We start from the raw sequence: 27,199 nt of genomic DNA on the forward strand, positions 1-27,199 counted from the left end.
GCAGACACCTTGAGCAGGACAGTAATCCCTTATCACGAGTGGGAGCTAGACCAGAAAACTCTCAATGGCCTGTTTCTATTATGGGGCAAACCAAACTTAGACCTATTTGCCACTCTCGAGAACAAGAAATGCCAGTTCTACGCAAGTTGGCTTCCCCAAAAAGATTCGTGGGGGAATGCGTTTTCGATGAGATGGTCAGGAGTTTATGCCTACGCTTTTCCTCCGATCCCGCTCATTCCGAGAGTCATCAGGAAAATGAAGACGGAGGGGTGTTGACTTCTACTCATAGCTCCCAGATGGCCCAGACAAATATGGTATACGGAGCTCCTCATGCTCTCCGAACGACCACATCTACCACTCAGACAGAGTCCGACTCTTTTAACGATGCACCAGGGACAAGTCACACACCCACATCCGTCGTCTCTTCATTTGTCGGCTTGGCTCCTGAACACAATGAATACTTAAATCTCAAAATCTCCCCAGAGTGTAGAGACATCTTAGCAAAAGCTAGAGCTGACACTACCAACAAAACCTATAGACTTAAATGGAAACGGTTTTGTGTTTGGTGTGCAGCGGAAAATATACATCCTTTATCTTCTTCTCCGGAACAGATACTTCCATATCTCCTGCTCCTGGCAAAATCAGGACTTGCATATTCTTCCATACGGGTACATCTGGCAGCAATCTCCAGATACCGCAGATCACCAGATAGACTCTCTTTGTGTTCCACAAGAATTGTCAAACAATTTATGAAGGGCCTTTTTCGGGTCTTCCCGCCAATTAGGAAACCCCCGCCTCTATGGTCATTGAATGTTGTGTTGATGCAACTCATGAAAGCTCCTTTTGAGCCGATCCACAAAGCTGACCTAAAATTCCTCGCATGGAAAACAGCGTTACTGTTAGCTCTTACTTCGGCAAAAAGAGTCAGTGACATTCAGGCTTTCACCATCAAACAGCCGTTCCTCCAGTTTACAAACTCAGGTGTCATCCTGCGGACAAATCCTAAATTCATTCCGAAAGTTCCCTCAACATTTCATTTAAATGAACCAGTCATCTTAAAAACCTTTTTTCCAAATCCGCAAACAGTGGCGGAAAAAACATTACATTCTCTCGATATTAAAAGATGTTTAAAGTTTTATCTACAGAAAACTCAGGCCATCCGCCAGTCGGATCAATTATTTGTAGCATTCGGCGGAACAAAGAAGGGACACGCGGTGTCCAAACAGACTTTGGCAAGATGGATTGGCCTGGCGATTCAATTCTGCCATTCAAAAGCAGGAAAGCCGCTCCACACCAAGGTGAGAGCCCACTCTACAAGATCGGTAGCCACTTCAGCGGCACTCTTTGCAGGTGTACCACTACATAGCATCTGTAGAGCAGCAACATGGTCCAGCCAACACACATTTACAAGACATTACTGTCTAGAGGAGACAAACCAGGTCGATACAGCAGTGGGACAAGCAGTGCTGAGGCATCTATTTCGTTAAGGTGAGCCTCTTACACATCCCACCACCACACTCGAGGTATGGTCATTAATGGTTCATTTTCTTCTACTGTTTAACGTGTCGTATTCTCCATAATAATAGCATAAACTGTGTCAGGATTTCTTGCCACACACATTTTATTGCTTTTATATTCGTATGTTTGTGAATATAAATATAATTATATGTAAGTGCATATTTAAAACTGAACTAATGTGAATCACATCACGTATAGAATTACGATGGAATTACAGTCAATGTAATTCAGTAAGTAAGAAAACATTACTGCTCGTTACTCGGATTCAAGCATGTGAATCTATGAAAGATCCAATACTGGAGAAGAAAATTAGTTACTTACCTGTAACTGCAGTTCTCCAGTATTGGTATCTTTCATAGATTCACATGCGACCCACCCTCCTCCCCTCAGAGGCTCCCCTATTATACAGATATTAAACTTCACACTCCTAATCGAAAATCTGAGGGAATTCAGCCTCTGTTGGGAGTGTTTGGGAGGGGCTGAATCCTGATTGGTTGATACTCAAGTTTGGGTCTTTTCACAAAACAAAGTGGATAGACTGTAAAATACCTTATGAGGCCTACTTGGGCCTACTGGTTTTATTTTTACTGACTTACTGCTTTTTATATATTTAAGTTTACCGTGAGGCTCCCACCTCGACGACGGGGATGATTCAAGCATGTGAATCTATGAAAGATACCAATACTGGAGAACTGCAGTTACAGGTAAGTAACTAATTTTCTTTTTTTTCAGTTTTGCTTGCACAGTTCTTGCACTCATAGCTGAGAGCTCTCAATGTGGCCCCCCTCTCATATGGAACTGTGGTTTACAGCTGCTGCAGTGTAGGAGTCACATTCCTCTCCTTTACTGACGTTAGGCTGCACACATACATGTGCCTATTCACATTGCCCTCTAGTCTTTAAACGTCTGACGTGTGCATTCCAACATGCATGTTTGTGCCCTTTTCACTCATCTGCACATGCTTGTCTTTGTATGCATGCACACTATATACTTTGTCATTGCATGTATATTTCAAGCTCCCTGCGGCAGCAGTGTATTGTGATTTTGTGTGCGCATGTCGTTGTGCACATGCAAACTATGCATTTTGTCATCGTACAAGTATTTCAAGCTCCCCACAGCTGTAATGCATTGTGATTTCGTGGGCGCATGCATGTCATAATACGCATGCACACTATGCAGTTTTTCAACGTACATGTATTTCAAGCTCCCCACAGCTGCAGTGTATTATGATTTTGTGTGCGCATGCATGTCATAGTAGGCATGCACACTATGCATTTTGTCATCGCGGCAGCAGTGTGTTTCGATTTTGTGTGCACATGCTTGTCATTATAGGCATGCGCACTATGCATTTTGTCATTGTACATGTATTTCAAGCTCCCTGCGGCAGCAGTGTATTTTTTTGTGTGCGCATCCATGTCGTTGTACTCATGCACACTATGCACTTTGTCATCAAACATGTATTTCCAGCTCCCCGCGGCAGCAGTGTATTTTGATTTTGTGTGCACATGCATGTCATTGTACACATGCGCACTGGGCATTTTGTCATCCTACATGTATTTCAAGCTCCCAGCATCAGTGCACTGTGATTTCCTGTGCGCATGCATGTCTTTGTACGCATGCACACTATGCATTTTGTCATCGAACATGTATTTCTAATCTTCCCTCAGCAGCAGTGTATTGTGATTTAGAACACCGGCCACTGCCTTTGCAGCCTGCCCTGAACCGCTGCCTCTTCCCTCGTTCCCCTGGAGATCTCGTCACCTGCTTTCTCCGGTCTGTGCTTTCCTGACTGCGCTCTTCAGCCCCTTCTGCCATCTTCTTTCAGTCTATTCATCCTGCCTGCATAGAGTTACATACATGCCAAAATTTTCCAAGCAGAAAGTAGGAGGTTTAGAAACAAGTAATCAGGAGACTATATTTGACCCATTGACTTCTACTGAAATGGAGGCAATTTGAGGTGAGACACTGCCATATAAGCATTTTTGGTTTAATTTTTTTTTACAAAATTACTATTCCGCCTGAATCAGGTCGATTGGCATGTATGAAGTTAGTCCATGCCTATCTCTATGGTTACTTTGTGCAGCCATCAGCACATCTCTCAATCACTATACACTTCCTCCCCCAGTCTCTTCTGCCCTGTAGAGGTACTCTGTGTACTTCCTGCCAACATAGAGTTAATGCATATCTCAGTCTTTTGTTTCTTTCTGCAGCCATCAGCGTGTCCATCAGTCAATATACGCACACTCCCTTCAGTTCCTGCTGTCTTTTGAATCAGAGACTCTTGCGTTATGTCACGCATCCCACAGTGTTAATGCCATGACCTCCACTGAGTCAGTTCTTGCATATCTAAAGCTATCAAACCTTTCTGTGCCCCTCATTCTGTCCCTAATTAGTATACTCTGCATCAATTGCTGTTCCAATACTGGAGTCCGTGCCCTACTTCACGTGTGTACATTGGGTTACTTGATGCATATTTGAGTATATGTTCCCTTGTAGTCAGCAGACCTAGGACTATATTTTTGTATGGTTTCTGAATACTGTGCTTCACCAGAAGATGCTGGTTAACGCACTTCATGTCATCCTGTTTTCAGTCTTGTTTGTCATGGCTATGACAGCAAGGTCCACAAGTTGCACTCACCTGGAGGTCAGCAAGCCACCAGTTCATATGAGGAGGCGAGTCAATGGTCTGGCGTGGCCCCAAGAGCCAAAGCATAATCTGAGCCACCAAAAGATCCATCATGTAAATTATGCAAACAAAGGACCTGTAAAATTATGACAAGTCTGCTTGTCAGGCCACAAAATAACATCATAGAATTTCAAGGTGATTCGTTTTCTGGGCAAACATAGTCTTATCTTTTTGTGTCTCTCTGTGCCGTTGCATGTTAGGTCATCACTGCTTTTTAGGTTTTGCCTGGACAGCACTCGCGCTGTTCTTGTGAAATCTATTGTATTTAATATGAATTTTTTAAGGGCCTTATGTCCTGAGCTTGCTTTTCATTAGTTCGTGAGCTCGCCACACAAAACAAATATGAATCCCATAAGCAAAAACTAATGCATTCATCACTGCTTGTTTCACTTTCTCTGACTGCAAAGTGAGAAGGGTTTTCAAAGTGACCTGATTGAAAATCTTGCTGGAGTACAGAGAGTGTGCAAGGAAAGGCTTTAGGGTGTCGTGTTTTTGCGACACCCAACATAATGTAAATGCCTGTAAATGAACTGTATGCATTTAGCAGTTAGGAAAGCAAAAACAAAGCACTTTTTTGTAAATCCGAAGTATGCTGGAAAAAGATTTAAATAGGATCAAAACAAATCAAATTACGTGTTGATTCACAAATATTACATATTCACAGAAACCCGATTTCCACACATTATGATTTCAGTGCTGTGTACTTTTATCAGTAAAACTGTGCAAAGTTAGTGTCTATTTTAATGGGAAATGTGCTGTCTGTAAAGGACAATATGCTACCATCTAAATCTTTAGTTACAGTTAAAAAAAAAAATAGCCCCTCCACATGCTCATTAAAGGTAGATGGGTCGCAAAAGTTTGTTGTTCTAAAAAAGTGGATTGTGGTTATAAAATGTTTAAGAGCCACTGCTGTTTTGGGTTATGAATTGTGTGTACCTGTCCCTCGAGACGAAGAGCAATGATCACGTCTGGGACTGTGTGACATACCTGGGTCTTTTAGGAACAACTGCCAAGACAGAAAAAAGAAGCAGAAAGGTGCGTTTAATATTCTTCATTGGGCAATGGAGACTCAAAAGAAACAACACTGAATGACTGAGGAAGTGGAAAAGTCTAGAGACAAGATAGCATGTGCCCTTTATCAATACTAAGGATTCTGATTTAGCTAACAAACCAGCGGCTGTTAAAACAGCAAAGAAGGCTCCAGAGTAAAAACAGGGTACAGGCTCGAGATGTTGGAGATCTCTGTGGGAGCTAATCTGCTGTGGAAGATCTTCTGGCTTTTAGGTTTTGTGCAGAGGATTCCATTTTAAAATTGGATTTGAGGATACATTTCCTTGATTATTTACAGAGGTGGGTGCATCCTCAAGTGTTGGGGGTGGGGAATACCCATGCCGATTCCTGCAAAGTATTGAGTCTCTGAGTTATTGTGTGAATTTCTGCACCAGTGTACAAACCTGATCAGTGAATAGACTTAGGTCTCCAGTTTTTATCAAGGGACCTTGAGATGCAATAGTGATGGTGGCCCTCGTCTAGTACAGTAATTTTAGTTTTGTGCTAACCCACAAGAACCTTAGAATTAGAACAAAACAGTCCTCCAGTCTTCAGCCAGCAATCCCTACAAATGTGACTCCTTCCCCTTCACTTTTTTGCACAATAGCCGCCTTGGATTTGAGATCTTCTAGAATTATTTCATCTTTTTTTCGTTCCTGGCAATAAAACCAGAATACTGGGAGAACCAAAACTGCACCCAAATGTAAAGATAAATCTAATAAATCATGAATCACACAACAGCAGTGTATGAACTTTATAAGTAACCTACTGGAAATCTAAAATAATTCTGTCAGAATAATGTGGGTGGGAACTGAATGTCTGTTTTCGATGAAGAGGAATAATCCTTGTTTCTGTGTCCTTGAAAGAATTGAAACTTTTTCCTTTACAAATGCTAGGAAATTTTTGATTCTGTCTGGACCGAAGGCAAGCACTATGTTCAAAACTTACTTACCACCAAGGAAGCCACATCCACATCAGGTTTAAAATAAAACCTCCTAAATGTGGAATGTGAGGACCAATCCACGGCATTTATTATGTCCTCTAGCCTCACTCCTAAAACAAAAACTTTGGATGCCCTGGCCCACCTCCATTTGAACATCAGTGCCTGCCTCCTGCACGGCACACATGAGCCATTTCACAATAGTAGGTGTCGACACTGCCATGAATGGCATGCTGATTGAATTGAGAAGTTGTAGTCTGCTTGGTGTCAGTTCATCTGCCACACTCTCATATTCCTTCAACCATTCTACGACACAAAGCTTCATTCGGTTCTGCGCTGCCTTGTCGTACGCGCCGGAAGTGAGGTCACGCTCACCTATATATGTGCCACCTCGATGCACTTTTCTTTCTACACCAGTTAACGCTGATCTGGGAAGAGCTACCTCTCTGTTGGTTTTTGACAGACTTTTTTTTGAATTTTTGTCAAATTCTTTTTTCGGTGTTTTGAGGATGTCTTTGAGGAAGACAAGGTTTAAGTTGTGTGGCGCCTGTCACCACCCCATGTTAGTTACAGACCCCCATTTGGTCTCTTTATGGTATCTCAAGTGCAACCATGACTCCCAAGTCAAGCTTGGACTGCCAGGCCATGGCACCAAAGGCTTTGAGGGTGCATCCTTGAAACTGCTAGCGGCCTGGCAGGCAACACCATGTCGTATGACTTCTCAGAGGTCTCGGTCCAGGTCGAGGGCCAGGTCACTGGACCGCTCCAGGAGCCCCAAGTCTTCTTTGTCCCACTTGAAGTCCTCGGGACACACTGGGAAGAGGCACAAGAAATCTAAGAAGTCGATGGGTGCTTTGACTTCTCCTTATAGGCCAATGCGACGAGAGAGGCACATTGGCGTTCCCAGCATGGATTTCTGGAGCAGTTGCCTGGGCTGACTTAGTGACTCCCCGCGTTTCTGGGAGCCAGAGCAACCACTCAGATAAAGGACTTTTTTGAGGCAATGCCCTGCATATTGGAGTGGGCTGACCCCTCCTGAGCGCATTTGGGCCCCGTGGGGTCAGAGGTGACCATCAGGTTCTGCACTGGTGGCTTTGGCCTCATCTGATGGGCCCCTGTGGATCCAATCTCGGATCCAGACCAGCGCTGGTCGTGCCATTGTGACCTTCTCTGACGCAGGTCCAGAGGGCAGTGATCCAGATGCCCACTGGTGGTGCCAGCCCCATTCTGATCCCAGGCAACTCTGAGTCTAAAAGGCATCGATCAACACTGATTCCAGCACCGAGTGGACTTATGGGTCTTGGTTTGCCACCTCAGCCCTGTTTTGAAAGGTTTGTCGTGAGAAAGAATGAGAGGGGTCACTGGATGTTTTAGAATACCAGTAGGAAGGACAGGAGCCAGTGGACTGGTGTGAGGAAGATGCCAGTGGACTGGATACCTCTCCCGATACTGGCTTATTTTATCCCCCCACTCCCCCCCCCCCCCCCCCCCCATTCCGTGGCTACGGAATAGGGACCATCTTATTCACTGGTGGTGAAGAGGGTAGCAGAGGTCCTCGATCTCAAACAAGACTAACATCTTGATTGAAATGCATCAGCCCAGCGCTTTCTCATCTGAACCCTTGCTCCCCTTTAATGAAGCACTTACAGATGTGCTGCCTGGAACCTGGTCCAAGACCAGTACAGGGGCTCCTGTGAACAGGACAATCGCCAGCTGCCATTGCCCAACCTCAAGGAACCCATCTTTCCTCACCCAATACCCCATCCTGGAAAGCTTGGTGGTCCAGACTTCCACTTCCCATGGTGCGTTCTCTGCTGCTTGGGCCTCTACTCCCACACACTGTGGGATATGGTTGCTCAAATGCTGTCAAAGGTCACGGAGGAGGCCCAGGCCATTCTCTCCCAAGCGGTCAAGGACAGGAGAGATGTAGCCAAGTTCACCATCAGGTATGGTTTAGATATGACTGACTTTGCTGCGCAGAGTGGTTTCATCGACAGTGATGCTTCAATGCCACGCCTGGCTGAGGACATCTGGATTTTCGGGGGATGTCCAGGCAAACCTAATGGATATGCCCTTTAATAGTGCTAGTCTCTTCACAGAGAAGGCAGACTCGGCAATGGCACGCTTTAAGGACTCATGGGCTACGGCCAAGTCCTTGGGCCGCTCAGTGACCACATATCCCCAGTCTGCCTTTTGTGGATACGGAAGGGGCGTGCCACTGCGCCAACCCTATGCTGGTCATAATCCTGCACAAGCTTCCCAAGCCTGTTGCAGTCCATACCAACCCTGCGGGTCAGGTACCCAGAGGCTGGCCACAACCACCAACCCGCCAGCAGCTGCAGACTCTAAGCCCTCCTAATCTGGCCGAAAAAGATCATGGGTGTCCAGTTGGTGGGAAAATCCACTATCATCTTCACCACTGGCAATCCATTACATCTAACAGGTAGGTGTTACAGATCATTTGGAGGGACTACTCCCTCCCTTTCAAATCTTCCTCTCCCCCTATACCTCCAACACATGATCAGTTGACAGAGGTTCATCTTTTGTTGGTCTACGAGGAAGTGTCAGCTCGCTTGGCCAAGGAAGCCTAAAAGAGGTTCCAGATATCCGAAGTAGGCAGTGTTTGCTGTTCCCGCTACTTTCTGATACCCAAACAGAACAGGGGCCTTCAGCCTCTTAGACCTCCAAACCCTTAAACTCTTCCCCAAAATTGAGAAATTCAAGATGCTAACTTTGGTTCAGGTCTTGTCTGCCCTAGACCAAGGAGACTGGATGATTACGTTGGACATGCAGGACCTGTTTATTCCCTTCCTATCCTGGCTGCCCACAGATGTTACCTGCGGTTCAAGGTAGGCCACGAGCACTTAGGCCATGAGCAATTTCAGTTCATAGTGGTCCCCTTTAGCCTTACCAGTGCCCTCGGATGTTCACCAAGGTGATGGCGGTGGTCGCAGCTCATCTGTGCATCTCAAGGGTTTTAGTCTGCCCCTATTTTCCCCTATCTCGACGATTGGCTATTTAATGCGGGCTCGCCCCAGGCTGTTGCCTCCCACCTCCACACTACGGCGGATCTCCTGCATTCGCTGGGGTTCACTATAAACGTGGCAAAGTCACACCTGACTCCATCTCGGACAGTTTTGGTCTTTTCCTGTGGCGAGCGCAGGATATTCAGGCTATGATATTGATGTTTCAGCCTCTATTCTGTATTTTGGTGAGAATGGCAGGCTGATGGACCTCATGGTCTCCTGCATCCTGCTGGTGACAATTGCCAGATGGAGTATGTGGGCTCTGCAGTAGACCTGAAGTTCCTGTGGGTGCAGCATCAAGGGAATCTCTCCAAGATGGTCCAGATCTCAGAGGGAAATGCGCGAGATCAGCAGTGGTGGCTAACAAACTATGATTGTGTCAGAGGCAGATCTCTCTCCCTTCCCCAATCACATCTGACAGTAGTGACAGATGTGTCCCGCCTGGGATGTGGTGGCCAACTTGGACAGACCGATCATAGGCATCTGGTTTCCGGCAGAGTCTGGACCCCACATTAAAAGCATTTGTTCCCTCTCTCAAAGGGAAGGTAATGCAGGTGATCAAGGACAACGCCACCGCCATGAGGCACTGCAACAAGCAGGGCTGGGTGAGGTTGTGGGCTCTGCGCCTCTGGTCATGGATGGAACAACAGGGCACATCCTTGGTGGTTCAGCATCTGGTGATCTCTCTGTACGTCAGAGTGGACAAACTCAGCCACGAATGGCTTCTCCTTCTGGAGGTAGTGCAAAGTCTTTCAGCAGTGGGGAGAGCCTTGGTTAGATCTGTTTGCCTTCACAGAGAACACACAGTGTCAGCAGTATTGCAGGTTAGAGTTTCCAAGGCGACACTCGCTTGCCGACTTTAATTTTTAAAAAAAATAAAAGTATAACTATTTTTAATAGCATTTTAAGTAACCATAACAATAAGCCCCATAGGGCCAGGAGTCAGTAAAAGCAGTGGCATAATACTTAATGACAGATACCAGTTCTACTGATACTGTGTACACAGTTATCCTTTGGGTTATGGGAAGAGCTTTCAGTTTAATTTCTTTTATCAGCATGGATGATCTGTGCATCAACATTCAAGTGAAGTACCCTCAGTTATGGGGGGGGTCGAATGTCCTGTGAGTCATGGGGTCTGTGGACCCCACACTTTTTTGAATTTCTGTGGCTGCTGCGGGCCTGAAACACCACTTTTTCAGCCATCCTGTGAAGATCTATCCCCAGCCTCCACTCTGTCATTGTGGGGGTCTCGGGTGATCCCCAGTGTTTTGCCACATCTCTTAGCCACCTCTAGGCCTAGGTTGCAGAAGAAGTTTGGAGTGTGGCAAATCTATGTCTGTGGGGATGCCTAGCAGTGCGTTACGAGGTTCCATCGATATTTGCACCTCAAGCACCTCTCCCAGTTCACCTAGAACACAAGACCAGTACTTCTGTATATTCGGGCTTGTCAACAGTGTGTGCATGAAAGTGCCTCTTTTGGCCTAAATGCAGGCAGGTCGGGGCTTGGGCCCTCCCCATTGTATAGAGCCTCACCCTATCATAATAGATCCTATGCATGATTTTAAACTGAATTAGTCTTTACCCAATACGTATGGTCACTATGCGTGGGTGCATGAGGGCAGCCTCCCACTTGGTATCATCAAATGACCCCAAGTCTCCTTCCCATTGGATCCTCAGTTGCCTAAGTGTGTCTGGCATGTTATTGTTCAGGGTTTTGTACATCTATGAAATGGCTTTCTCTTCTAGTTGACCCATGAGGAAGCCTTTCCCTCAGCAAGGTGTATTCTCGGAGGTCTGATGTGTCTAGGTTTTCGGCTCGCCAAGTGTGTGCTACCTGAATATAGCGGTACTGCTGTGTCTGAGAGAGGGGGTATACCTCTCGTAAGTCAGAGAAGGTCTTCAGTGAGCCGTCGCTTATGAGATGGCCCAACTTGGAGATACTTATGGTGTCCAATATCTGAAAACCCAGAAGCTTCCCCTGTTCTTTCAAGTAGGTACCCTCCCACATTGGGGTTTCTCTTGTAAGTGTAGTGTGCCACCCTATCTTGTGCCCTACTTTATTCCAAGCGTCTGTTGTAAGATGTGTGGGCACCAGGAGTGACCGTGTGCCTTTACCCCCATATAAGTAGTGTAGGTGAGATTTGTGCTTGAATTGATGCCTCTCGAGATATGTAGTGTGATCCCCCGGTGCGTGTTCCAAATTGTATGATGTGTGCTACTCAGTAGTATGCTCTAAGGTCAGGTAGTGCGATATTTCCATTGTAGGGGTTGTGCTGGAGTGTCTGCAGGGAGATCCTGCAGTGTTTTCCGCCCCATAGGACTGCGCTAACTGCCCGGTCTATCTTGGTGAAGATGTAGTCTGATAGTTTCACATAGGTGTTCTGGACGCCATACAGTAATTTAGGAAATGAGATCATTTTATACAGACCTGCCCTACCAAACAGTGTTAAAGGGAGTTTCCTCCAGATCTCCATATCACTATGAAGCTCGGTCAGAACTTTTAGGACATTTCGCTCTCAGCATTTATCGTGGGGAAGTGTCACATAGATCCCCAGGTATTTGAAGCCCTTCACATCCATGTGTATGGTGTCTGGGGGATCTATATGCTCAAGACGACCCCCCTATCCAACAGAGGTTCTTTTTTTCCCTAGTTAATACTGTAGCCCAAATATGACCCATATTTGTCAAGCGTATTTCAAATCCGGCGCAGCATCTCTACAGGCCAGGTGACATACAGAAGGATGTCGTCCACGTATAGCAAAATCTTTTCCAACTCGTTCTTGCGCACCCAGAAGCCCAAAATGTCAGGGCAGGATCGTATAATTATAGCTAGGGGTTCAATCGTAAGGGCAAATGGCAGAGCAAGAGTGGACATCCTTGGCGTGTGCCTCTCTTTATAGGGAATTCAACTGATTGGTAGCCGTTCACACGAACCACTGCTGTCGAGTTAGTGTACAGTTGTGTAACCCACTCCCTGTACCCTGGACCAAATCCAAACTTTTCCAGTGCTAGCATCACGAATGGGCCAGTGGACCGTACCGACTTCACAGCAAGTGGGGCTCCTCCCGCCTTCTAACGGCGCCAGTTCAAGCGTGGAGGTGACACAGATTGAATTGTGTCAACCTCTTGGGCATAAAGCCTGTCTGGTCCTGGTGAATCAGTGAGGATATAACTGTCGCAAACAGTATAGTGAGTATCTTGGCAAGGATTTTTGCTTCTATATTCAAGAGCGAGATCGGGCGGTAGGAGTTGCATTCCCTGTGGGCCTTCCCCTCCTTGGGAATCACCACTGTTGTAGCCCTAGACAGGTCCCATGGGAGCATACCCTCCTCTTCGGCCTCTTGGAACAGTCGCAGGAGGAAGGGGGCAAGGATATTGGAGTTTTTCTTAAAGAGCTCTACTGGAAAGCCATTGGGCCCAGAAGTCCTACCCGATGGCATTGCGGAGATAGCTGCTTTTATTTCAACCAGGTCTATGTCCTGGTCTGGGGAGTTCCTGTCCTCTGCTGTCATGAGTTGTAAGGGGATATGCGCCAGGTAGCTCTCGATAAGGGATGAGTCCGAGGTTGTGTGTGTGATAGAGATTCTCATAGAATTTCGCAAAAACGTTGGCGATCTCCAGGTCAGTATTGTATCTAATGCTGTTGTCCCCCACTATGGAGTGTACCCATTGCATCTCCCACTCACGGCGCCCCAACCAAACAAGTTGTTTGCCTGCTCTGTTCCCTGCTTCATATAAGCGGTGTCCCAGGGACAGGTCTTGGTGTGCAAGTCCTCTGTATTCCTTTTGCAGGAGTGTTAGTTTTCCCTAGGCGTGAGGGTCTGCCATGGCCCCTGGGTCTCATTCTAAGTTGAGTAATTGTTTCTCTGTTAACTCCAGGCCTTCCCTCTTCTGTCTTTGTTTACAAGCTATTATGTTTTTGGGTCCTATCCCAAAGAACTGGTTTCTATGCCTCCCAGGGCATAATTTCAGTGGTCAGTGAGTCTGTTTTCTATGAAGTATAACTGTCTACTCTCACCACTTGGATTGTTTCTTCATCTTTTAATTCACATGAATTCAGCCTCCAGCAATCCCTCTATTTAGGTGGGCAGGTCCTGATTTAGGTGGTCTGACAGTCCTCTTGCTAGATATTCTGACTCTTCCACAACTGCTACCTCGTCTGCTGGTGCCAGAATATAATCTAATCTAGAGAAAACTCCATGTGCCCCAGAAAAGTTGGAGAATCCCTTTTCCCCTGGATCGTGTTATTGCCAGAGGTCTGTCAGGCCCAGGGAATGTACCATATCGATCAGAGGGGTCCCCCTTGTGGAAAATGTGACCTGTGTTCTATCTTGTTCTGATGGATACAACTACCTGTGGATTCCTCACCTTATGAATTCTCCCAATGCGCCAGCATTCGACGGAAAATCTTCTTCCCATCTCTCCACGTCGACAAGGACTTCACAATTGCATGGATCCGCAGCCGACACCGTCTGACGTCACCGTGACAATAAGCGGTCCTCGCCGGCGTGCTGATGTCGGTTCCCTTTTTTCCGTGCCTTCGACGCGAACGGTTTTCTTCTAGCTCTTGTTACTGTTTCGAAGGTGTTCCCTTTTGTCTCTAGTTACAATGTCTCCTCCTAGGAAGTCTGGGTTTAAACCTTGTCTGGAGTGTGGGGGTCGCATGTTGGCTAAGGACCCTCACGATGATTGCCTTTGGTGATTAAGTTCAGAGCATGACGTCGGAGTGTGTGTCCTGCCAAAGCATGAATCCGAAGGTGCTGAAGGAGAGAGAAGCCAAACTATTTTTGGCTAAAGCAAAGAAAGGGCACAGAAGTCATCGCAGGTCGTCTTCTCACACTTCTTCGAAGAAGCATTAGAAGCGGCGCCGTCACGACTCCCGGCGTCGTTCGGCTCGAAGTTGATCAAGATCCAGGTCCCTATTTGGACGGCTCCGTGCGACATGGGAGGTTAGACCTACGGTGACTCCACAGCTTGAAAGCCCTCAGGCTTCTCTGGCGCCATCGGTCTTTGAGGTGGTTGCGCCTCAAGAGAGTCCTCGCTTTTCGCCTGGGGTGCAGGATTCAGATGCCCAGCTGGTGCAAGTGGCGCATGAAGATCAGCAGTATCCTGCCTTCCTGGCTCCGGGAGCGGATCCGACAGCATTTTTGAATGCCATGTTTAATATGCTCAATGCTATGGTCCCTGCTGGTGCACTGGCTGGTCCCACGGCCCCTCATAAGTCAGCGCCGTTCATGCCCTTTTATCTGGCTGAGGGTGCCGGTTTGGCGTCAATGACTTCGCCTCAAAGGCCTACGGCGCCAATGACATCGCCTTATAGACCTGTGGCGCTTGTGATGTCACCTCATACACAGTCGACGCCAAGGTGTCCACGGCGCCGATGGGATCAGCTCCGGCGCCGGATGGATCCGGGTTGGATCGTAGTGTGTCTCCTTCTCCTGGTCCGCGTCTATCAGTCCTGAAGTTGGTGTCATCAACGTCGGCTACCTCTATGTCGACACCGAGGTTGGAGGCCAGGTTGAGGTCACCACCAACGTTTGGTCAGGCTCTAATTTTCGGGACTTCCGGAGTATGTCTTATTATACATAATGACACCGCAGTACCGTACACGGAGACGTCCGTGATACTCAGGATTTCCACCCCAGCTACGTAGGTTATCCTACCGGAGACTGGAGGATGTTAAAGCTTGAACTTTAAAAGGAAAAACCCTATTTGGTGTGCCTTCTCTGAACATATCTTCTATCTAACATGGCAAATCTGCAGTAGGTAGCAATAGCATCAACATGAGACAACCTCTGACTACACATTTATTAGCAAATGGCCTAACCGCTCCGGGGGGGCCCAGTCACATTTGTGGTGGACTCCCATCCACTTTATAGAACAGAACTTTTCTATTCTTGGGTCACATTTCCAGCAGTTGATGGGAACACAAACACATTTCATCATTATACACTTGCAGACGCACCTGGACAATACAGGGCATATGCATATTTAGAAATACCAATATCTTATCAAGAACATAATAATTGGCTTGATGGTGCCCTACCCCACACAATACTACCAGTAAGGTTAGGTCCTCTAAGTAATGATGGTCCTACCTGGCCTTTATTTGCCACCTATACACCACATCCTGCAGTAGCGACTTTAGCATAGCTGAAGTTTGTCACTTATGTACCGAATTAACAGCAACATATAGACGATTAGTACAGTTTGTGATGCAAACATTAAATACAAACCCAGCACGTGCTGCGTCAGCATAACCACATGCAGTGACACCAGACATAAACCCTGCGACTGTACATTCGATCATGGGTAAAGTTCTCGCCAAGCGAGAGGAAACTCCGTTTTGGTTAGCACAAAAAATAAATGCGCTGGAAGCAGTATTTCCCCATACGGGACCTCAGGATAAACATAGAATTCTAACGATGTGCTTGCCATTTGGGATGGTCCCTAAAGTGGATAACTGTAATACCTGACATATCTCAACAGGATCAGGAATACTAGCTGCCCAAGATTATCGGAGACCTATTCTGTTATTGGTTGAGATAGTTTGGGGGCCAGACCAACTAAACCACAATTTCAGGGCAAATCTAATAAAGATTTTTCCAAGCAAGCTCCTAAGGGTAATAAACGCTGGGATAAAAAACAACAAACTCCTAAAAAAGAGAGGTGAGAATCTCTGCGTATGGAGACTTGTAGGAAGTTGGCTCTGTATATACTATTTCAAAGTAAGAAATAGTGTGCACAGAGTCCAAGGGTTCCCCATAGAGGTAAGATAGTGGCAAAAAAGAGATAATTCTAATGCTCTATTTTGTGGTAGTGTTGTCGAGCAGTAGGCTTATCAGAGGGTAGTGTTAAGCATTTGTTGTACACACACAGGCAATAAATGAGGAACACACACTCAAAGACTGATTCCAGGCCAATAGGTTTTTATATAGAAAAATATATTTTCTTAGTTTATTTTAAGAACCACAGGTTCAAGATTTACAAGTAATACTTCAAATGAAAGGTATTTTACTCAGGTATTCTAGGAACTCTGAATAATCACAATAGCATGTGCAGTTTTGACAAAAATGGCAATAAGCTATTTTAAAAGTGGACACAGTGCAAAAATCAACAGTTCCTGGGGAGGTAAGTAAATGTTAAGTTCACAGGTAGGTAAAACACTTACAGGGTTCAAAGTTGAGACAAGGTAGCCCACCATTAGGGGTTCAAGGCAACCCCAAAGTTATCACACCAGCAGCTCAGGGCCGGTCAGGTGCAGAGGTCAAAGAGGTGCCCAAAACACATAGGCTTCAATGGAAACAGGGGTGCCCCGGTTCCAGTCTACCAGCAGATAAGTACCCGAGTCTTCGGAGGGCAGACCGGGCTTTTTGTAGGGCACCGGGGGGGAACACAAGCAGGCACAGAAAGTACACCCTCAGCGGCACAGGGGCGGTCGGGTGCAGAGTGCAAACAGGCATCGGGTTTTGTCTAGAAATCAATGGGGAGACCCGGGGGTCTCTTTAACGATGCAGGCAGGCACGGGGGCTCCTCAGGGTAGCCACCACCTGGGCTAGGCAGAGTGTCGTCTGGGGGTCACTCCTGCACTGGAGTTCGGTTCCTTCAGGTCCTGTGGGCTGCTGGTGTAGTGCTGGTTCCAGACGTCTGGTTCCTTGTTACAGGCAGTCGCGGTCAGGGAGAGCCTCTGGATTTCCTCTGCAGGCGTCGCTGTGGGAGATCGGGGGGGGTCAACTCTGGCTACTCACGGGTTCGCAGTCGCCGGGGAGTTCTCCCTGTAGTGTTAGTTTTCCACAGGTCGAGCCGGTGGCGTCGGGTGCAGAGTGGAAAGTCTCACGCTTTCGGCGGGAAACGTGAAGTCTTTAAAGTTGCTTCTTTGTTGCAGAAAGTTGCAGTTTGTTGAACAGGGCCGTTGTTCTCGGGAGCTTCTTGGTCCTTTGGATGCAGGGCAGTCCTCTGGGGCTTAGGAGGTCACTGGTCCCTGTTGGATGCGTCGCTGTTGCAGTTTTCGTTGAAGTAGAGAGACAGGCCGGTGGGGCTGGGGCCAAATCAATTGTCATCTCCGTCTTCACTGCAGGGCTTCAGGTCAGCAGTACTTCTTCTTCTTTAGGTTGCAGGAATCTATCTTCCTCGGTTCTGGGAGCCCCTAAATACTGGATTTAGGGGTGTGTTTAGATCTGGGAGGGCAGTAGCCAATGGCTACTGTCCTTGAGGGTGGCTACACCCTCTTTGTGCCTCCTCCCTGTGGGGAGGGGGGCACATCCCTAATCCAATTGGGGGAATCCTCCTTCTACAAGATGGAGGATTTCTAAAAGTAAGTCACCTCAGCTCAGGGCACCTTAGGGGCTGTCCTGACTGGGGGGGTGACTCCTACTTGTTTTCCTCATTATCTCTTCCAGCCTTGCCGCCAAAAGTGGGGGCAGTGGCTGGAGGGGCGGGCATCTCCACTAGCTGGGATGCCCTGTGGCGCTGTAACAAAGGGGGTGAGCCTTTGAGGCTCAACGTCAGGAGTTACAGTTCCTGAAGGGGGAGGTGAGAAGCACCTGCACCCAGTACAGGCTTTGTCCCTGGCCACAGTGACAAATGCACTCTCCCCATTTGTGGCCAGCAACATGTCTGGTGTGTGGCAGGCTTGCAAAAACTAGTCAGCCCACACTGGAAGTCGGGTATGTTTTCAGGGGGCATCTCTAAGATTCCCTCTGGGTCTATTTTACAATAAAGTGCACACTGGTATCAGTGTGCATTTATTGTGCTGAGAAGTTTGATACCAAACTTCCCCGTTTTCAGTGTAGCCATTATGGTGCTGTGGAGTTTGTGTTTGACAGACTCCCAGACCATATACTCTTATGGCTACCCTGCACTTACAATGTCTAAGGTTTTGCTTAGACACTGTAGGGGCATAGTGCTCATGCACTTATGCCTTCACCTGTGGTATAGTGCACCCTGCCTTAGGGCTGTAAGGCCTGCTATAGGGAAAACTTACCTATGCCACAGGCAGTGTGAGGTTGGCATGGCACCCTGAGGGGAGTGCCATGTCGACTTAGTAATTTTCTCCCCACCAGCACACACAAGCTGTGAAGCAGTGTGCATGTGCTGAGTGAGTGGTCTCTAGGGTGGCATAAGACATGCTGCAGCCCTTAGAGACCTTCCCTGGCATCAGGGCCCTTGGTACCAGGGGTACCAGTTACAAGGAACTTACCTGGGTGCCAGGGTTGTGCCAATTGTGGAGACAAAGGTACAGTTTAGGGAAAGAACACTGGTGCTGGGGCCTGGTTAGCAGGGTCCCAGCACAGTTTCAAATCATAACTTGGCATCAGCAAAGGCAAGAAGTCAGGTTGTAACCATGCCAAGGAGGCATTTCCTTACAAGACCCCACAGAATAGATATGATCTCAGAAATAGAGATAATATAAAAACGCCTGATAGATATCAATATACTGATACACGCTAATCTCGTTCCTTTAAGGACTCATCGGAAAAGTGAAATGAGAGAGGTGGGCTATCAGAGCAAAGAACAGAGTACGTGAAACCGAGACAGGAATCACAATGCTCATTGGAGGTTTCTGTTAAAAAGGAACAGAAACCTGCCCAACGAAACCTCAATTCAAAAAGAAAAAAGTGGCAGGGGTCACAGTCCGACATGCCACTCAGGAAAAGGGTCCTCTTGAAGAACAAGTGGGCGCTAGCATTACTAGACAGCGCGGCAGAGGTCACAAAAGTTTGCCTGAGTCTTCTAGAGCATCTGGAGGTGAAAGCAACTGATGACTTTCTACAAGTAGAAACTGCGGACATGTGTGTCTCCACGCCTGATAGGGTGTATAAAGTAACGCTACAGTTAGGAAACATTGAACGCATAATAGACGCAATCTTTTGGGATCGCGTAGTAAACATATATGATGTTTTGTTGGCTGAACAGGGTTGGCCACCTCAATTCGCCCGTACCTGCCCATATGGAGAAGATGTTATTAAACATACTTTCTCGCCCCTTGTTCCAGAGGAACTCGCTGAATCCTATGCCATTGATTGGGCTTTGGCACAGGCACCTGCGTTATATCGCAATCACGTAGGATGGGATAAAGAATCCCCCTACTGTGTAATTCCTACTAAAAATCAACCCCACCCACAACCTCAGTATCCAATAAAACATGATGCTACAGCACCTGTGAGGGAAATACTCATACAACTAGAGTACCAGGACGTAATCGAACCCTGTGTATCCCCAGTGAGTAATCCTTTATTCCCAGTAGCTAAACCAGACCATTCATACAGAATAGTCTTAGACTACAGAGACTTAAACAGTCATACATGACATATGCTATACAAAATTCACATAGCACAGCACTGATGAACAATATAGTGCATAAAAAACAAAACACTGGACATTTCCAATGGTTTCTTCTGCCAGAATATAGCGCCTGAGAGTAGAAACTTAACAAGTTTCAGTGCACTAGACTCCCAGAAAAAATTATGTTGTTTACCTCGGGGCTATAAGAACAGCCCAGGACTGTTCGCAGCTCGGGTCACTGCAATTTTGCACAAGATTGACCCTGAAGCATTGTCCTATGTAGATGATATTTATCTTACGGATGATGAATTACTACAACATTTAAGATGGGTAGCCTGCATTGTTGTTGGATTTGCTGAATTTGACTACAAATTCAACTTTAAAAAAACAAAAATTGCCTTCTTAGCTTCCTGTTCCTGGGATATGAGCTATCAAGTGAAGGAAAGAGCCTAGCGCCACAATTCTTAGAGACATGCGCTGGGCAAACACATACTTGTTGTTTTCCCAATCCCAGCCCTCGAGGATGTCACAAAAGCCAGCTTTCCAAAAGCATTACATCCATGTTGGATACAATGGGCCACGTCTTTGACAGCCACTGATGTAGACTACATTTTTGACCCAAAATTACAAGCTCAAGAATTTTTGCAGTACGAAATAGAATACCCAGTTCTAGCAAACACACTACCTATCGAACAATATCATAGTCATGTACACTGATGGCTCTGCACAACCTGCAATTGGCACAAAGCACCAATACTCTGCTGTTTGCGCAGTCGTAAGCTGCTATATGGAGGACAACAAATGTTGTCCCCTACACACACTCACACAAACCCTAGGGGATTGCACACCACAATTGTCAGAGCTAAAAGCTCTGATGGCACTGGAACATAATGATCCTGCACAGCCAGCTCTGATTGTTTGTGATTTGTACTATTGTGTCCAGTCCTTCAATGAATACCTGCATTACTGATGCCAGAATGGGTTCAGAGATTCTAAAGGCAACACCATTAAACACAGACTTCTGTGGGGGAAAGTAGCAGATCTAAAAGAAACGCTGCCAAATGTTCATGTTGTACACACACTTGGACACCAGCGTGTTGGAATACACGTTGCTGGGAATACACTGGCTGATGAAGACGCAAAGTCAGCAGTGGCTGTGGCTGCTGTTGCTACAGTAACTTGTTTGAGTTCAAAACCTGACGCAGACATATGGGCTGCCGTGAAAGCTACGGCTGATGGTACGCCCTATCCAAAGGCATTTCCTGACAAATATTCCTATCGAATGGGAGGTTCCCTGAACGCTGAAGTTGATACCAGGCGTAGGGGTGTGAGATATTCCCAACAGAGATATAAGACCACAATTGATTAAAGCAGCGCATGAAGGGGTGACATCTGCCCATGCTGGTGTGGCGGCTACAATCTCAATTTTACAAGCCCGTTATTGGTGGCCAGGCCTCTATAAAGAGACCAAGCAGTATGTCCTTTGTTGTGACATTTGCCAACAAATTAAAGTTTCAACTGCCAAACGCCCGCCACAGACACCCCTCTTGATTTCAAATAAACCCTTACAATGTGTGTACTTGGACCATTGCTGTACCCTAACACCTGACAGTGCATACAGTATTTTTGTCGCTATTCACTCTTGCTCCAGATTTTTATGGGTGTGGCCACAACGCCGGCTGAAGCTCGGACTGTTTTAAGATTTGTGAGTCTTTATCAGTACATATGCAGTTGCGACTTTCCACTCGAACCAGGGCCCTGTTTTCGCCTCAAGGGCATTCGGGGATGCCATGGCTTCGTTGGGGGTCCAACTCCAGTACCCGTCTCCATTTCATCCCGAGGGAAATAGTGTTGTGGAGCGATTAAACCATGATTTAAAGCAATCCTTAACAGCCAGAGTCTTAGGTACAGGTCGTAGTTGGCTTAATCACCTGTATGGAGTTCAGAGAGTACTTAACAATCTGCCTCGAATGTCCCTGGGGGGGTCATACTTCATATGAGTGCCTGTTCGGAACTCCAATGTATGTTCCAGATCTTGATGGTCCTGGCGTGGAGGCGGCAGAAACACCCTTTGACATAAATTAACGTGTCACTGTCTTACAGGAATTGCAACAGTTCGGTGATGACAATTCTTCTGCCAGTACTGCCTCAGTGGGCATTAAGGATGTACCAGTAACCCCCCTTCTTTAAGACTAGTTTGGGCCCCGGGGACCACCACCTCACTGAGGCTTTATATTTCAAAATGAGAAGGGGGCCGCCCCTCCATAGCCTTTAAGGCCCTGGAGACTGCCACCTCCCCGGTGCTTTCTATGGAGAACAGACCACCCCCCTCCCATGCTTAAAAAATTGTCCCGGGGACCGCCACCTGCCTGGAGCACAGTATCAGTAAAAAGTGGGAGGGGGCCGCGTGGCCCCCATTCCGACGTGCTTGAACAAATCTGGCTGCCCGGGAGCCGGCAGGGCACCGTGGGGACATTGATGCTGTCCCCGCTGCCCCCATCAATCAGATTGCAAAAATTACAGCCACGGAAGGTCACTGGATCACTACCTTTTATGCATCTGTAGTGTAGAATATGCACTATACATTGTACTCAAGAAGGTAGCACATAATAATTAACCAGTTGGGTAGACATTTTGCACAGAACTTTGACCTGTTCTAAGCAGGTCATGAGCCATTCTGGCAGTGACGCTTATTTCACAGAATTTCAAACTCAATTTGAAGCATGTACAAATATAAACAAAGCAGGTGCCCCTGTTGAAATTCCGCTTCCATAAAGGGCAATCATCCTAGCTTCTTACTCTTGGCCAAGGCAAAGCAAGTGTGTTTTCTCTGCATTTTCACTTTGAAAAATTATCTGAAAACTTTGATGGAGGAGAATGCAGTGTTGCTCTTTAGGAGCGCAATATCTTCTGTAGTGACTGTGACAAGTGTGTTTTTCTTGTCATTTCTCTGTTGAGAACAGAGCATGTCGTCCTTTTAACTACTACGAGAATGCGAATGCTCAAAATGACCTAGAAGCCCCATCTGTTTGGCCGAAGAATGGGTGGCTCAGGGTTCTTTAGCTGTGCGAAGGAGCAATTTTCATTATTTGAAGTGTGGCAAGGCATAATTGAGCTTAGAGGCTTGCTACTGGATTGCATATTAAGTGGTGCACATGGCCATGTAACTCTCTAGGCCCAGACTGCCCCATGACATGGCAATTTACATCGAATTACAATAATTGTATACACGTTTTGTTAGACATTGGTTGCATCAGCCACTTTATATAAGTGCCCAGATAATAATAATTCCTTTACAGAGAGTTCATGTGGTACAAGCTGTGTACCTTGACTGCTTGCATACTTGCGTTAATCTGTTTTAAGGGTGCTTTACCAAAATGTTACTTTTTTTAACATTAATTCTACATTATTTGCTAGCAACATATCAAAAGTAAGTGGATGTGAAATCAAAAATGGTAAATATTTATACTTACATGTGCGTAACATGATGATGCGTTGGAAGATGATATTCTGGGGTCAATATGTGTATAGGTCGATATTCTTCACCATCTTGTTTTGACATACAACTGTTTTAAGGCAATTTCTAAAGGTTATCGTGAAGGTGATAACTGATATATATCGTGAACGAACCAGGAAGTAAGACTGTAATGTAGAAGAAGCCTTTGAAGGAAGTATATGGGGTAATCTAGGTAGTGAGCCAAGTTGGCCAGACGAATCTGATGTGGAAAAATTGATAATGATTTGATTATTTTCAACAAATGGTAGAAGAGTCAGGGCGTGATTTCACGTAGGAAATATATGTAAGTAGACAAGAGGGGGAGTGCAGCAACACCCATTGGGGTCGGGTATGCAGTTGTTGGAGCACAGTACCGAATATGAATTGGTCAACAAGCATGTTAAGAGGAGAGACTGGAGAGTTGAATATATTGTCCACGTGCTTACTTTTGGGTACTACGAAAGGTGTTTTTTTCTCTTCTCAGACAGAAACCAGGATGTGAGTCCTTTTGTGAGCAGCACTGTCGCGCCAACACCACAACCGGAGAAGCAGCAACTTAGAAAGAAGCGGGCGCGGATGATCGCTAAGGTGCTGACTTCATTACAAGATCTGGCAAAGGCCAAAAGAACACAGCACCTCAGTTTGAAAAAACAGCCAGCCCTAAATAAGACTCAAGCCACCCAAGCCCGCAGCCTCCAGGCACACTGTTATGCCCGTAAGGATATCACGGTTCGTGCCTGGATGTCCAGGCTCGAGAAACGCCTGGACCACATTGAAGCCATGATTGGCAGGGTCGAGGAGCGTTTGGATGCAGCCTTTCGCAGGGGTGCTTTTTTTTAATAACTGTATTTTTGAACTCCTAGTCTGATTACTTTTTCTTAGATTTTTCCATTTACTATTTTGCTGTACTGTACTTTTTGAGCCAAAGGCGTGTCGGTAAACCGTTGCTTTGGAGTTTTATCGCCAGTAACCCCAAATAAACATATGAAGTAATTTTGTCATCAGCATACTACAGATGCCGAATCGTTTCTTTTACATTTGGGCCTTAATATTGGCCAGTACTTAAATCTTCAGTTTGCGTAGAATGTTATTGACTGTGAAACGTGAACCCACAGTTGGTAGTTGTTCTAGTGGGGATGTCCAAACACTTTGGCTAAACCAGCACCGTTATTGTTTTCTGGTCTGTTTCTGACATTCACAGCTAAGTGTAACTCGATCTCTTATATGATACTACTATTTAACCATAAAACGTGCTAACCATTATTCGTTTAATATATAGTGTGTAAAATAAATTTAAAAATTACAGCCTTTTCACTGGTGCATATGTAATTCATGCGAATGTTATTTCTATGATTATGTTCAGTAATTTATGGTACCGGCTTAATTTTTGTGAATGATGGATTTTGAAACCATTATTGTTCCTGCAGTAACAGTTAACCAAACATTTATTTAGTCATGCATTTTTATATAGCACGCACTTTACACAAACCTTTTAGAGGGCTTTACAATAAAACAGGTTTCCTTGCAAGAGATACAAAGTTACACACTGTTGCTAGTTACTATCATTACAGAAGGCACAAACTAGTGGCTCAAAACAGGGATATTTGCTTGTTTCGATTGTAAAATAACGACACGGATTTACAGACTATAAAAGTAGGTAGGTGGTGTAGGTAGTAGCAGCAAGATTAGATAATGTAAGTCCAGAGCAGTGCAGTCAGCCTAAATCTTGGGGAGTGTACCTTATTTTGGGAGGAGGTTGGCTAAGGGGACATCTGACCAAAATGTTGTTGGCAATGAGGTGGTGGTGTGTAGTTTTGGGGGTAAGGAGTTCCATATTTTAGTCACCATACTTTAGAAAGATTGTGCCATGAGCTGTTCCTTTGCAAAGGTCCTAATTATATCGCTTCTGCATTTCGCAATGGTCTGGTTCCTCCCGAAATCTTCAATTTGTTTGCTCTGTAGCTAGTAGTGGATATGTGCAAGGCCTTGTAGGTGATACAGGTAGTCTTATAATCCACCCTTGCTCCTATGGGGAGCCAGTGAAGAGTGAACAGCATTGACAGGATGTCGTAGTGTATTTTTTATTTTTTTACCCCGTAGATGAGTGTGCAACTTAATGTGGAAATTATTTCAGAGGGGCGGGTTTTGGGAAGACATGTTAAAAGAGTTACAGTTTTTGATTCCGGAGAGAACCAGTAATTGAGCAAGAGATTTCAGGTCTTTGATTTATGGGTAAGTTAGACCTGACAGTCTTAGGGTGGTCACCCCTTACTTTTTGCCTGCCTCCCTCCACTTTTGAGATACTGTTTTTGTCGGTTTTTAGACTCTGCACACTTTACCACTGCTAACCAGTGCTAAAGTGCATATGCTCTCTCCCTTTAAACATGGTAACATTGGATCACACCCAATTGGGCTATTTAATTTACTTATGGTTCCCTATTGGAGTGCACTACATGTGCCCAGGGCCTGTAGATTAAAAGCTACTGGTGGGCCTTGAGCACTGACTGTGCCACCCACTTAAGCAGCCCCTTAACCTTGGCTCAGGCCTGCCATTGCAAGGCCTGTGTGTGCGGTTTCACTTCCAATTCGACTTGGCATTGAAAAGTACTTGCCAAGCCTAAAACACCCCTTTTTCTACATATGTCACCCCTAAGGTGTGACCTAGGTAACCCCTAGGGCAGGGTGCTGTGTAGGTAAAAGGCAGGACATGTACCTGTGTAGTTTACATGTCCTGGTAGTGTAAAACTCCTAAATTCGTTTTTACACTACTGTGAGGCCTGCTCCCTTCATAGGCTAACATTGGGGCTGCCCTCATACAGGGAGTGCAGAATTATTAGGCAAGTAGTATTTTTGAGGATTAATTTTATTATTGAACAACAACCATGTTCTCAATGAACCCAAAAAACTCATTAATATCAAAGCTGAATATTTTTGGAAGTAGTTTGTAGTATGTTTTTAGTTTTAGCTATGTTAGGGGGATATCTGTGTGTGCAGGTGACTATTACTGTGCATAATTATTAGGCAACTTAACAAAAACAAATATATACCCATTTCAATTATTTATTATTACCAGTGAAACCAATATAACATCTCAACATTCACAAATATACATTTCTGACATTCAAAAACAAAACAAAAACAAATCAGTGACCAATATAGCCACCTTTCTTTGCAAGGACACTCAAAAGCCTGCCATCCATGGATTCTGTCAGTGTTTTGATCTGTTCACCATCAACATTGCGTGCAGCAGCAACCACAGCCTCCCAGACACTGTTCAGAGAGGTGTACTGTTTTCCCTCCTTGTAAATCTCACATTTGATGATGGACCACAGGTTCTCAATGGGGTTCAGATCAGGTGAACAAGGAGGCCATGTCATTAGATTTCCTTCTTTTATACCCTTTCTTGCCAGCCACGCTGTGGAGTACTTGGACGCGTGTGATGGAGCATTGTCCTGCATGAAAATCATGTTTTTCTTGAAGGATGCAGACTTCTTCCTGTACCACTGCTTGAAGAAGGTGTCTTCCAGGAACTGGCAGTAGGACTGGGAGTTGAGCTTGACTCCATCCTCAACCCGAAAAGGCCCCACAAGCTCATCTTTGATGATACCAGCCCAAACCAGTACTCCACCTCCACCTTGCTGGCGTCTGAGTCGGACTGGAGCTCTCTGCCCTTTACCAATCCAGCCACGGGCCCATCCATCTGGCCCATCAAGACTCACTCTCATTTCATCAGTCCATAAAACCTTAGAAAAATCAGTCTTGAGATATTTCTTGGCCCAGTCTTGACGTTTCAGCTTGTGTGTCTTGTTCAGTGGTGGTCGTCTTTCAGCCTTTCTTACCTTGGCCATGTCTCTGAGTATTGCACACCTTGTGCTTTTGGGCACTCCAGTGATGTTGCAGCTCTGAAATATGGCCAAACTGGTGGCAAGTGGCATCGTGGCAGCTGCACGCTTGACTTTTCTCAGTTCATGGGCAGTTATTTTGTGCCTTGGTTTTTCCACACGCTTCTTGCGACCCTGTTGACTATTTTGAATGAAACGCTTGATTGTTCGATGATCACGCTTCAGAAGCTTTGCAATTTTAAGAGTGCTGCATCCCTCTGCAAGATATCTCACTATTTTTGACTTTTCTGAGCCTGTCAAGTCCTTCTTTTGACCCATTTTGCCAAAGGAAAGGAAGTTGCCTAATAATTATGCACA

General features: G+C 45.9%; 1 long non-coding RNA gene across 2 annotated transcripts in view; it reads left to right on the forward strand.

Moving 5' to 3' along the window:
• The window catches only part of LOC138288545 (uncharacterized), a 372,246-nt gene extending 347,969 nt beyond the window's left edge, over positions 1-24,277 (forward strand). For both annotated transcript variants that reach the window (XR_011202451.1, XR_011202450.1), the window contains exon 3: positions 23,485-24,277. This is a non-coding gene — a long non-coding RNA (uncharacterized lncRNA). The remainder of the gene's footprint in view (positions 1-23,484) is intronic.
• The last annotated feature ends 2,922 nt before the right edge of the window (positions 24,278-27,199 follow it).

Source organism: Pleurodeles waltl, chromosome 4_1 (assembly GCF_031143425.1).
Source record: "Pleurodeles waltl isolate 20211129_DDA chromosome 4_1, aPleWal1.hap1.20221129, whole genome shotgun sequence".
Lineage (NCBI taxonomy): Eukaryota > Metazoa > Chordata > Amphibia > Caudata > Salamandridae > Pleurodeles > Pleurodeles waltl.